The 13319-nt window shown below is 38.7% G+C and overlaps 1 protein-coding gene across 2 annotated transcripts in view; it reads left to right on the top strand.

Annotated features, from left to right (window-relative positions):
* The first annotated feature begins 1840 nt into the window (after positions 1-1840).
* hs3st1l1 (heparan sulfate (glucosamine) 3-O-sulfotransferase 1-like1) overlaps positions 1841-13319 on the top strand; it is a 59589-nt gene continuing 48110 nt past the window's right edge. For both annotated transcript variants that reach the window (XM_066678928.1, XM_066678929.1), the window contains exon 1: positions 1841-2095. The gene's annotated coding sequence lies outside the window, so the exon portion shown is untranslated. The remainder of the gene's footprint in view (positions 2096-13319) is intronic.

Here is a 13319-nt window from a genome sequence, read left to right as displayed (position 1 = left end):
ACATTTCTACTGGTTTATATTGATTTAATTGGATGATAATTTGACTTTTTAAGAAATAAATCGAAAAAATAAACAGAACTCAAACAGAACAGTGGAATTAAACTCTCTCTCTTGAAAAAAAATCCTTGAGAAATAGAAATATATATATATAATATATAAGATATTTCCAGTATTTTAATTTATTTCACTTACTTTTGCTGGCAGTGTTAAAAAGAAGATTTTTTTTATAACCAAGTCTAAAAAAGACAGTGATGTATCTGATTAATCTGACTCTGCTTAGTATGAAGATGAGGACATACTAAAGATGTACCACTGGACAGAAGAGAAAGAACGGGTCAGCTGCATTGATTTTTTATCATATACGTGATGTATGATGCAGAGATGAGCATTTTTATAGAGTTCTACTCAGACTAAAGAAGGCTGGAGTTATTGATTGATGTAAGTGTATTTTTACAGTCAATCAGACAGTCTGCCTCATAGGCAAAACACACATTAAGCACCTCATGAAAAGGATGCCACTAGTATCCTGACATTTATACAGCCAGGATGCTTCACATTTCTTTATCATTTGAGAACATATTTAAGTTAGGCAAAAACTATAGATCTATATATTTTGTTGGATTATGTCTATAGCTATACAGACCTTAAAAACGGCATAGTTCATTACAAAGTTAATTACTATAGAGGCCATATCAGTGTTTATTGGATTCTGTATCAAGTTGATATCAGCAGAATACTGATACTGGATATAGGAGGGAAAAATGAGAGAACACAATCCTGTAACAAATCAAGCCTGAAATAGCACACTGTGTATTTGTTTAATGCAGTTATAAAGTGTTTGAGAATGACAGAATATTTAATTTCAGATGCTTATCTTAAGTGAAGTGCATCACTTCAAAAGAGCTCAATTTATAATCTATTGTCTCAGTATTGACTGGTAGATTACAGTACTCCTGGTATCTATGTAGGGCGGTACGGTGGCACGGTGGTGTGTGTGTGTTCCTGCCTTGCACCCAATGATTCCGTGTAGGATCCGGACCCACCGTGACCCTGAACTGGATGAGTGGTTACAGAATATAAATAAATGAATGTATCTATCTACATTTGTCTATATCTTGGGAAAGCCAAGCGAAGTGTATGGTGACTTTCTCATTTCATGTTATGCTTTTCTATTGAAACTATTATTATAATAATTAGGGAAATTATTATGGACATTTTTTATATTTTGCATGCACATTTGGACCTGTTTGTCTGTAGTTGAATTAACTTATTACATGGAGTCTCTGCAAACTTTTGGACATATAGGACTGGTTTCCCAGACTTAATTTCCATGGATTAAAATTAGTCCTGGACAATATTCCCCTTTCAATGCAATATCACAAAATGCTGATGTCCAGGATTGGATTTAATTTTGGAAGCCATCCCACAGTGCATTTGTATGTAGACTTGGGTCGTTGGGTGTAGAAGCTAGAACTTGCAACTTGCAGCAGCACTGCTGTGTCTGAACCACTCATACCTAAGCAAAACACTAAAACTATCTTAGTTTCACTGCAGCACTGAGAATGGTCCAAAACCAAAACCATACTGCTCTTTGGTGGTACTTACGGGTTCCTGGCCATTGACGAAAGGATGCAAACGGAGTTATAATGTTTGAAGAGCAACGGATGAACTACAAAGTGCACCTAAACGGTCAGGAAATAACAATACCTGAATTTGAGTTCATGCTTTTTCCAGTTATTAACTACTGACCAATCCGGGTGCAGGGGGCGGGGCTTGGCGGAAAACGGGCGGGAACAAAACAATCCCACTCTCAGACACTGGCAGGAGAAGCACAGTCTCAACTAAAGCCGTTCAGGAGAGGAGGGCTCCGGCTGCTCCTGAACGCGGTGGCGGCGACAGGAGCAACCAACTCGGCGTCTTTATTCCCCTCTACGCGCTTCATTCCCCAGACTATGTGCAGTTCGGTCCCCTGGCTGTGAGCACCTCATTCCCCTGGCTCCGAGCGCCGCGCTTCCCCGGCTGTGCTGCTTTGACTCCGCTGAAGGTGGAGCGATGAGTTCCGAGGATATCTCTCCAAACGCAGACTGCGTACGAGGTAATGTAACCCCTCTCAACCCCTTCGTAGCATTTTCTTTTTGCTTGTGGGATAACAAGGAATTATCTAGTTCCAGTCACACATTTAGGCAGAGAGAGAGAGAGAGGTTTTTTTTTCTTTGGAATAAAATTACACCAACAGTACGCTTTCTGTTTACATTCGGTGTTAATTCCCAACGTATTTTTACACTTACAGCAAACGGTTGTTTCCCAAACTTTGCTTTTTCCGAGGTAATATGAAAGGACAGGCACTGCACCCACTTCCTACTTAAACATAAACCAGTGATGGAATTCGGTAAGTTAAAGTGTCCACTGTATTTCTTAAGAAAACACTTCATGACATTATCCTACAGCTAACCAAGACAGACTGTCAGTTGCTGTTCTGAGACACACACTACAATGGGAATGGATTCACAAGTCGGAGAACAGGTAGTAATCCTTTTCAAAGACAGTAGGAGAAACCAGTGACCTGCACTTACCTTTGAGATGGCTCTATGATTTCTTAATGTGTGTGTTTGCATATAATATCCTCAAAACATAATGTAACACAATTGTGGTGGACAATGGGATGGCTGTATTTTATCACTGTTGGGATACATTTTGTAATTCCTGTGCGTATTTTTGGTATCATCAGCTTGAACACTAAACGACTGCATGTTTCATTACAAAGCATAGGCTAATAACTACTATCAGTGCCTATTGGGTCCATATCAGGAGAATGCTGATACTTGAGATTGTAGGGGGGGACGGGACAAAATAATCCAATGCTGTAACAAATTGAACCAGATGTAGCACACCCTTACACTGTACACTGTGTGTTTGTTTATGCAAATATAGAGTGTTTGATAATGAGTTTATTTTAGATGCTCATTTAAACTGAAGAGCCTCAGTTAATAACAGCACATTTGGAAACGTATTGGCTCAATATTGACTGATAATGTAATGTAACAGCACTGTATACTGTATTTGTAAATATAACATGTAGTTTACACTTTAGTGTAAAGTGTGTATAAATTCATCATACTCCTTTGCCTTTTTTAATTGGTACAAAAACTAATCTAAATAAAAACACAAACTCTGTACCATGAGAATGTTTTCTTTACTTTAAATTATCGTGATACACTTTTGCAGTCACATATAACCTATAATAGGAACACCTAAACTTTCTCATGACCTTTATCTTCCCTGACTTCAGCTTCACCAGCAGTCTTCTTTAGAGTGGTCTTCCAGCTTAATTCCCCCTATTAGTGTTCCTGGAGTTGAAGAGTGTGTAATGGAGATGGACCTGTCTGCTGCAGTTGTTGCCCCCTGCTCTTGTCTCCTGCTCCAGGCAGCCAGAGCTGTTTAAAGTCTCCAGCTTTACGGCTAGATACACACAGCATGGCAGTGAAAAGCGCTTCGGGGATGTGTGCACCTGTGCTGACCCCATGCTTAAGCACAGTCTTTTCCAAGCCTGCTGCTGGTGCCTTCATGCACTGCACATTTCAATGTCTTTCCTGTTCCATACCTGACCTGAAGTCTCGTTAGCTCTTTACCAAGCCTTTCATAAGCTATAGAAGGTGGGGGTTTTATAGTGCAGCAGAACATTGTGAGGTTGCAATGTAAAATGCATGGCAGTGTGTGTAAAGTGGTATAAGGGCTCTGTTAATTTTTTAATCCAAATCTGATCTCGGAGGAAATGGCAGAACTGAGATGTTTATTACTGAATTCAAGATGCCAGACTTTAATGCTTTCACCTCTGTGGGTTAAAGTGAACATAGTGCAGTCTGATAATAACTCTGTTAAAAAAAAATTTCAGTTTTTTTAAGATATCAACAATTAAAAACAAAACTTTTTGCACTGTAGACATGGCCTGATGCATCTAGGAAAATGGCCATTCTGTTAATTATGGTAATTACAGTCCAAATTCCAAATTTGAGAATTGCAGGTGGAATGTACTGTTACAACTGTATTGAACACCAAATTTTGCAGTAACCAGCACCCATCAACAACCAAGTCATTTATTCATATATTCAGTATATTTGATTAATTTTTTTAATATTATAAAATGATGTGTTGTTTAGTGGAGAACCTGGTACCACTCAAAGCATGTGACAGTTCTTCAGTAGACCTCCTATTTAACAAGTATTATGTGTACAAATTTTAGTGTTTTTGTTTAACTTTTGATTGTAATTCAAAATTCAAACATTCTGCAGCTGTTTTGTCATTGTATCATAACTGTTGCAAACCAAATATATATAAAAATATACATTAATACATTATTCTCATGATCACTAACATCAAAATCATCTTTAAATTGTCTAAACAAACGCTCACACTTACTTATGGATACAGTGTTATACCCAGTAACAGAACAATTCAATGCATATGCTTTTGCAGTAATTTCCCTTGATGGAAAATTCTTAGTGTTTTTTAATATGATAAATATGAAAGATAGTAATACAAAGAGGGAGAATGTTTGGATTTTTAATACAAAAAATGCATTTGTATATCTAAAATACTGAACACAAAGGCTCCTCCCTTAAACTGTGCAGAGCAGAGGGACTCCAGAGGTTGAGCTGGAAATCACTGCTTTAGCATCTGCCAGTTAATTACATTGACCAAATCCAATTGGTGTGGCATCAATATCCAATTCTTTCGGTGGTGTGAGGCGAAGCTCTTTGTTTGAATTAAGTAGATTAGCCTGCTGTGTGTATAAATGACATAAGTGTTCAATTTGTAGTGGCAGAATGAGTGACGACTGCAGGAGGAGTGATAAGAACCTCCGTATTTTCACTGTACGTCTTCACCAGAGCAACAGTTGCACAGTACACCACTTGCTGCCAGTTTGTTATGCTGTTGAGAGCATCTGATCTATATGGAGTTGGATCTCTTTGCCATGGGCTAAGTGATTCACCTTTAATTAAAAGAAATAATGTGGGTGGTGGAGTTTTTATTTATTTATTTATTTATTTATTTATTTATTCATTCTTGTTTTTCTTTTTGGGCGGCACAGTGGTGCAGCAGGTAGCGTCGCAGTCACACAGCTCCAGGGTCCTGGAGGTTGTGGGTTCAAGTTCTGCTCCGGGTGACTGTCTGTGAGGAGTTTGGGGTGTTCTCTCTGTGTCCACGTATGTTGGTAGGTGGATTGGCAACTCAAAAGTGTCCATTGGTGTGAGTGAATATGTGAGTGTGTGTCGCCCTGTGAAGGACTGGTGCCCCAAAGCAGGTGTGTTCCTGCTCTGAGCCCAATGATTCCGGGTAGGCTTCGGACCCACCACTACCCTGAACCGAATAAACGGTTACAGATAATGAATGAATAAATGAATGTTTTCATTTTGTTAAATGTGTCCATTTTGACTGGTGAAGTAAGAAATTAGTCTGATGGACAAAAGTTTAAGTAGAATGTGTATATGCAATGTATATTATTGCTGTCCAAAGAAAACCATGTATCTCTATTTTTGCGCAAGGCGGGAATACACCCTAGAGGGGGCGCCAGTCCTTCACAGGGCAACACAGACACACACACACACATTCACTCACACCTACGGACACTTTTGAGTCGCCAATCCACCTACCAACGTGTGTTTTTGGACTGTGGGAGGAAACCGCAGCACCCGGAGGAAACCCACGCAGACACGGGGAGAACATACCAACTCCTCACAGACAGTCACCCAGAGTGGGAATCGAACCCACAACATCCAGGCCCCTGGAGCTGTGTGACTGCGACACTACCTGCTGCACCACCATTATATACACTCAATATACATTAGCGTGTATCTATAAAAATAGCCACCTTCTTGTAGTTATCGTTTTCAAGTAAATAAAATAAATTTTAATGTTTGTGCTGAAATAAAATGCCTTGTTAAATTAGGAAAATAATAGCTAGATGCCTTGATTACTAATGAAATCTGCAAAAACATTTTTCTCCAGGATTTCTCCATACAAACTCTCTAGATTCAGTTGTATGTTGTGTTGAAAGTGTTGAAATTGATGTCATTTTATGGTGTATTTTAAAGTGTATCAATGGATTAGTAGCTGTATGTTCCCTATATATTATGTGGGCACTGTAGGTATGATAAAAGCAAGGGGCATTCGGAAACATAAGGACAATTTTTGCAAGTTCATATCTATATAACTGTAAACATATATCAATAAAACATAGAAATATATTAGAAATATGTTTAATTTCTTAATGTAATTATTTCTTGCTGTGGGCTGACAGAACGTGAGTAGTTCACATTGACATGCTTGTAGCAGGTTTTATAGGTGGCTGTTGTTTTCTGGGGTGTGATTTTACCAAACGAAGTCGGTGTATAACGAGGCCCGGCTGGATGCGAGGGGCTATCAGTGCTCTGATGGAGAGGGGAGAGGAGAGAGTGGTGGGGTGGGGGACTGTTCAGGGGGAGACTGAACAGGACACTACTCATTATTTTCATACTTCACTGAGTATTGTGAATGGTTCAGCGTTTTTAACATGGCCTCAGAGTGTTTGCTGTTTGTTTATTTTATTTATTTATTTATTTATTGTTTTTGCAGACAGACAGAAAGACACAGACAGACAGTCAGACAGGATAGCAGTCTGTAAACATTTCAGGGAGAATAAGTAATAATGGTTCGCAGACCAAAATATAGAGCTTGGATTAGAGCTATAATTCAGCCATTCGACCGGGCCAAGTGGTAGCTAACATATCAGTTAGTGTTCCCCTCCAAGTGTTTTCTGGTAATGTTTTGTTGGAAGCATTTCAAAATGGAGTGATGACTGGCTTTACAGCTTCTAGAGGAAGGGGGTGGGGTTCTAACTAATGAGTGGAACTGGCATTGTATAAATTGATTAGATGGAATTTTAAGGGGAAAATAATACATTTATATAAAAGGCAAATTAATATATATAATTTATGCATGGGTTCTTGAGGAGAAAATAAAACATTCTAACATCATGCCACTTACCAATTAATGGGGAAAACAATATTTAATATTTAATTATTACAGTCAAGCCTTGACTTATGAGTGAATCAACTTACGAATTTTCTGAGATACGAGCCATCACTCGGTTGTTTATTTTTGCTTTAAGATTAGAGCGAACTTAAGCCACCTTCCACAAGACAGCCCAGCGAGCATTCAGTTCACTTGGTTATCTTGCCATGCAAGCATCTATGTCGCATTGCTGTTTTTTGTAGCATTAAGTGTGTAGTGAGTAAGTTGAGTTAAGTGATAGAGCACTGATCCTCAAGGTAAATACACTTAATAGAACCAGTTTAATCTTTACATTCTGGTTTGTTATGTATTAATCTTTTTATACATTATTTGGTATTTATAAATGACATTTTTCTTATTTAAAAACATAAAAAAAAGAGTTGTGGTTTTTGGGATTACTAACATTTCAGTTTATTTAATGGGGAAATTTAATTTGCCATACGAACAAATTGAGTTACGACCTCAGTCACAGACGAATTAATCTCGTAAGTAAAGGTATTACTGTATTATTTATTTCTATTGATGAGTTCAATCATATTATCATGACAACCCATACATTATACTGTTTCAAAACACAAGTGAAAAAAGTGATGGTTTCTGGTGAAAGTTTAATCATATTTATATGGAAACTGCTACTTGATGGATTGCAGTTTTCAGATCGCAAGAGCTGCTGTCTTAATAACTTTTAAATGGTGACTTATGTACACAGTAATATCAGAATATTATATCCACCTCCTTGTTTTTACACTCATTGTCCATTCTCTCAGCTCTACTAACCATGCGGGAGCACGTTGTAGTTCTACAGTTACCCGCTGTAGTCCACCTGTTGCTCTGCATACTTTGTTTGCCATGTTCTTTAATCAGTGTCCACCATTGAAGTGTAGGGTGAAATGGGCATTGGAAAGTAGGCAGAGAAACAGGTGGGTTACAGTTTGTAATTGTAGAAATACAATTGAAAGTGCTCTTCTATGGTCAATGGAACTTCTAAAATGGACAATAAATGTAGATACAAGGTAGGTGTTCTTAATACAGTGACGTTCAGTGTGCATTTAATATGTTTGTGTGGTACTGCCCTGTTTACAATTAGATATCTTCTCCCAAATCATTCAGTCTTGCCTGTTACTTTATAAACAACCCGCCTTCTATTCACAGTGCACACTGAAACATTCCTTCACAGTTTCCTTTACAGTCAAGACACAAAGATTGATATTCAGAGCTCACCACTATGCTTTCTTTTGTCACGTAGCTCGAATTTACACTTCCAATTAGAAGCAACACAGGGAAGTTATTCTTTTAATATTTTATGATATTAAAGCAAGAAAAGTATGAGCATGGGAGGAATGGCACATTTTAAAACATGTAAATGTATTCTGCTTTTTTTGAGGGAGGGGGAGGTTGGGAGGGTGTGCAGACATTTTTCCCTTAAGGCAATTGAGAAGCTATCATGAAAGCTCCAACACGTTCAGCTCTAATGTGTGCCAGATTCAATCTCCGGGCCCTAATATTTACAGTTAATTAATATTCTCCTGCTGGAGCCACGACTTACAGGCTGTCTGCACCAAGTACAATGATAAGAACTAAAACTATCCATGAAAAAAAAAAAAAAAAAGGAAAAAGAAAATTGCCTCTCTGCAAATAAATGAGTATCTGTGCCACATTAATACTATAACTGTAATGCTCTGAAATGAATTAGAGTGGTGGATATTTGCTTATAAGCCAGCTTTTTCTTTCTGTGGATATCCCAGCGAGATATTATTTATGCAGGTTCGAGCAAAGATTTACTGATTTGTCTTGAGTAGTAATGCAACACTTTAATCACCGTGTTCTGTGAAGTCTGGTCTAGGGGTATTGCGCTTATTAACACTACAAGTGTTTTCTTGTAAAATTGCTCTATATTAAGTGAGCGGGCTTAATGCTAATAAGTGCTAAAGATCTTTTTTAAGCCAGTGAGAGGTCAAGGCCAGCCCGAGATGTGTGTGATGTGATTGCTATGCTCTCAGTCACAGTTTGCTGCTAGCTATGGTGGGGAAGTTGTTGTAAGAAAGTCTATTAAAAGCACTGCCAATGCCTGCAGGGGCTATGGTGCACTGTGCAATAGAAAATGTATATAACCATTTAGGGTCCTGAGTTAATGCCTTCACTTAGGAGTACAAATGAGGGCAAAGCTTTGAGGCAGAGATTCTAATTTTAAGTATGTGCACTTGTATTACACTGAACAATCATTGGATTAGGAACACCTACCTTGTATCTACACTCATTTTCCATATTATCAGCTCTACTGACCATACAGGAGCACTTTGTAGTTTTACAGGTACAGACTGAAGTTCACCTGTTACTCTGCATACTTTGTTATCCCCTCTTGACCCTGATCTTCGATGGTCAGGACCCCTACAGGACCACCACAGAGCAGGTAGGATTTGGGTGTTGGATCGTTCTCAGCGCTGTAGTGACACTGATGTAGTGGCGTTGTGTTAGTGTGTGTTGCAATTGTTGAGTGGATCAGACACAGCAGTGTTCTGTAAAATCAGAGATTGTAGGTCAACTGTTGCTGCACAGTTTGCGTTGGTTGCCTTCTAGACCTTAACCGGTGGACACAGGACACTACTGAATGAATATTTTAGGTTGGTGGACTAATACGAACCAAAGGCATTGAAACAAACCAAAAATGGTGTGATGTTCCAAGATAATTCCAATATTCCGATGTTCCAATTATTGTGCCATGGAACAGAGCACAGTTTAAAAACAAAAAAATACACAGAGGACAGACTTCTTAACGTCTTTTCTCTGTAGCGGACCATATTTAGTTTGGGCAGTGGAGAATTTTCTTGTGCCGTTTGACTCCTTTTATCTATTTTACCCACTCTTGCTGTGTTTCCAGTTGGTAAAACTGGAGACACTGCTGTCTTTATCTGTTTGCAATGTGAATGAATCTGTCCCTGAAATGATACACATGTGCACATTGGTGTTTTAAGTCTTGTTGACTTGTTAGTGTGTGTGCATTTTGCTCAAGAGGACAGCAGACAGCTTATAGACTATACATGATTAGGATGAGAAGGAAAAAAAAGAAAAGCAAGCTGTGTTACTTCCCCATGCTGGTTGAATCCCTAATGTCTCCTTACACCCTATGTAGTGCTCACTGTAGGTCATAAAACAAAGGTCTCTGCACTCAGGTTGTGCATTTTAAGTCAAGGCAATGCAAGGTTAGTTTATTTATAGAGCAAGGTGCTTTACAAAACTGCAGAAATATTGCAGTAGAAGTATAAACATTTGACAAAATAATTAAAACAATTTAAAAGTAATTCAAATTAAAAGTTGAAACATAAAAGACAAATAAAATAAAGAAAAACACATGATCAAACAGAAAACATCAAAGCATTAGAACATTTGTGAGATCTAGCACCTCAGAATGGATTTTGCACAGGTAAAAATAACTGAACAGTACAACATTGAAAAAAGAAAAGTGTGATAAACAGTTGGAACATAAAAGGGAATAAATAAAAGATGTAATTGTATGTCAAATTATAAAATAATTTATAATCTGCAAACGTCTTCCAGTTGAACTAGTGCCCACCCTGTCTGGGTGTAGTAGTGTTGGTTGTAATGTGTGAACTTTGTTGGGAGTATGGTATTATTTAGGAAGCAGTTTGAGCCTCTTCTCCATTGTTGTTCCAGTGCTGGCACGAAGCACATTCATACAGACAAAAAAAGATGCATGAAATCTGATCTGGCCGTTAACATTCATGTTGCATGCCTATGAATCGGACCACATATGAAAGTGACCCGAATCTGATTTAACAAATTGGGTTTGACATGTTCACACCGCCCTGAAAAGATCTAATTTGAGTTGCATTAAGGCAAAAAAAATCTGATTTGAGTCACTTCAGGCCGGTACGTACCAGTGAACACCTGTATGCTTTATTCCCCAAAGTACAAACTGAGGTTATGATCAAATCTAACCATCGATGCCTTTTAAAGGAATTGCCCTAGAAATGGCTTTTGTCCTGCCTGTCGAGATTCTTCGTGAGCCCTTTTCTGTAAAATTGACTCCGATTTGGATTGATAGGATAAGGCTGACCAGTTTTCTGATTAGCCCTTCGGGGAGAATGAAAGGATAAGCTACAGTGCTCTTGCCTCTCTTCTGTCAATCTCACAAGCCTCCCAAACCTAAAGACATCATTGTCTTTAATAGCTCAGAGATATAACCGAGAACCCATGGCTAATTCTGTAAGTCTCCTGAGATCTCATTTATTAGCATTGGCTGACTTTAGTATTTTGGAGCTACCTCCCTAGTCATCCAACCTCTTTTGGTGCTGTGAAGTGTGTGACCATGAAGTTAACTGCCACAGCCTCTTTTCCTCTCAACACAGGCCCATCCATAATAGATAAGTCACTGTAAGTTACAGTGCAGGGGCATAACTAGGCTAATGCCGGAATTTGCATATTCATGCTTAGCTACATTATTCATAAGTGAACCGGGGCTTTTCTATCCATGCCTTTGCTCCGTGATCCCACGGTAAAGACGCCTATGCGGCTATCCGCGAGGCGGATGGGAAAAGTCCGTATTGATTCTCTCGCCTCGCGACACTGCTGTACCCCTGTACCATCAAAAGAACACATCTGCCCCTTGCCAAAAGGGAAGACTCATTAAAAAGGCATGAATTCTGATGAGGTTTCGTAGCTGCATGCAACAGGACGACAGGTCCCGCGCTTTCTTCTCTTCAGTTTGCTGTCGTTTTGGAATAATGGGCTGGTTGAGGAGAGCAGGAGGAGCTGGGAGGGGGATGGTCGGAAGATGATGAGCCTTCTGACACCTAATTTGAGAGATTTCAAAGAGGGCTGTTCTCCCTTCCCCTATGAGGGATCGTAAGGTAGCAGATGCCATCATTTCTGAACGTTATAAGGTGAATTTATCATTCTCCTTGATGAACGACGAGTTATTTATTCATTGGTTTTGTTCCCTTTAAGTCACAGGCAAAGAGCCACATCTGAGGGAGTTTTCAGTTTTATTGCATGTTGTGCATCACCGTACAGGCCTTCCTTTTTGTGTCTTTTGATTATCCATCTTATTTTTTCTGGCGTTTTCTGTCCATCTTTCTTTCTCTTTCCACCACTCCTTTTTACCTGAAGTCTGTCAGATGCTTCTCCTGAAACTTCAGTGATATATAGGCTATAGCTTCATGTTTATGTGATAGTCGTTATTCTGTTTGAGAGCCACCGAATAGGAGTTTTTGAGAAATAATTTAGAAATATCTTTTAATTCAAAAGCATTCCATTGCTAGGAGGCGCTTCACGCAGCTTTTTCTTTTTTTTTTTTGAACTCCAAGGAGATATTAAGATAATGAGGGCAGTCATTTGTCTGGAGCGCTGACAAGGTGATGAAGAAGAGACCGTGGACTGCTTTCATGCACACACATTATGCATATCAAATGGTGTCATAGCAACTGGTGAAGGCCTTCGTTAAATGGCGATCAAGTCTTTTTGTAAACCGTCTCCTCGAAACCCAAAGCCTCAAAATACCAAAGGGAATCTCTCAAGTGCTGCTAGGTAGCTTTGACCAAAAGTGCAGGGATTTTAAGTTTTAACTGGTCTACGTTTTTGTTAAATGTTTGAATTATCACAAAAACTCATGTGTAACTTGAGTTGTTTAGGTTTGTAGCACTTTTGGTGCTTTCATGCTCTTGGCCATCTCTCAAAATGTAAGATCTTATGTGATCTGAAACAGCAAAAATAAGTCAGTATTACACCTATGAAACAAGAATAGAGCAGTACCCTCATCTCAGTTCATACTTTTCAAAGTTTGTTCTCTTCGTTGTCTTAAAACCACCAGATGCCATTTTACTGCTGCAACCAGAGAGAGAATGCCTAGCATACCTGACTGAGACATGAAGAATATCTGTGTAAAACAGGACAGTTTGGCTACATGTAATATTACTAATATTATTAATAGCGGTTACATTCAATAATTGAAAGAATGGATGTTTGAAGTTAAATGATTCAGTTGCTTTTGCTCCCTTTTGCGTAAATTATTAGACTTTAGTTTAGGCATATATTTTCCTATTTGCCTACAGTTCAGACAAGGCACCAGCAATGTGTACTGAGAGTCTTTTATATCTGTCAGTTTCGTTGTTCAGGTGAGTCTCTTTTCTTCTTTCATATTCTGTTACATTTTTGAATATTACTGTTACCCCAACTGCTTCCAAATGTACATATTAAGGGGAATTTATTTTAAAACATACCTGGAGCTGCAGGGAGCCATCCCAGTGCCTGGG

The sequence above is a fragment of the Hoplias malabaricus genome, chromosome 8 (genome assembly GCF_029633855.1).
Source record: "Hoplias malabaricus isolate fHopMal1 chromosome 8, fHopMal1.hap1, whole genome shotgun sequence".
Taxonomy (NCBI): domain Eukaryota; kingdom Metazoa; phylum Chordata; class Actinopteri; order Characiformes; family Erythrinidae; genus Hoplias; species Hoplias malabaricus.
The sequence above is the reverse complement of the archived record's forward strand: the minus strand, read 5'-3'. Positions and strand labels throughout refer to the sequence as shown.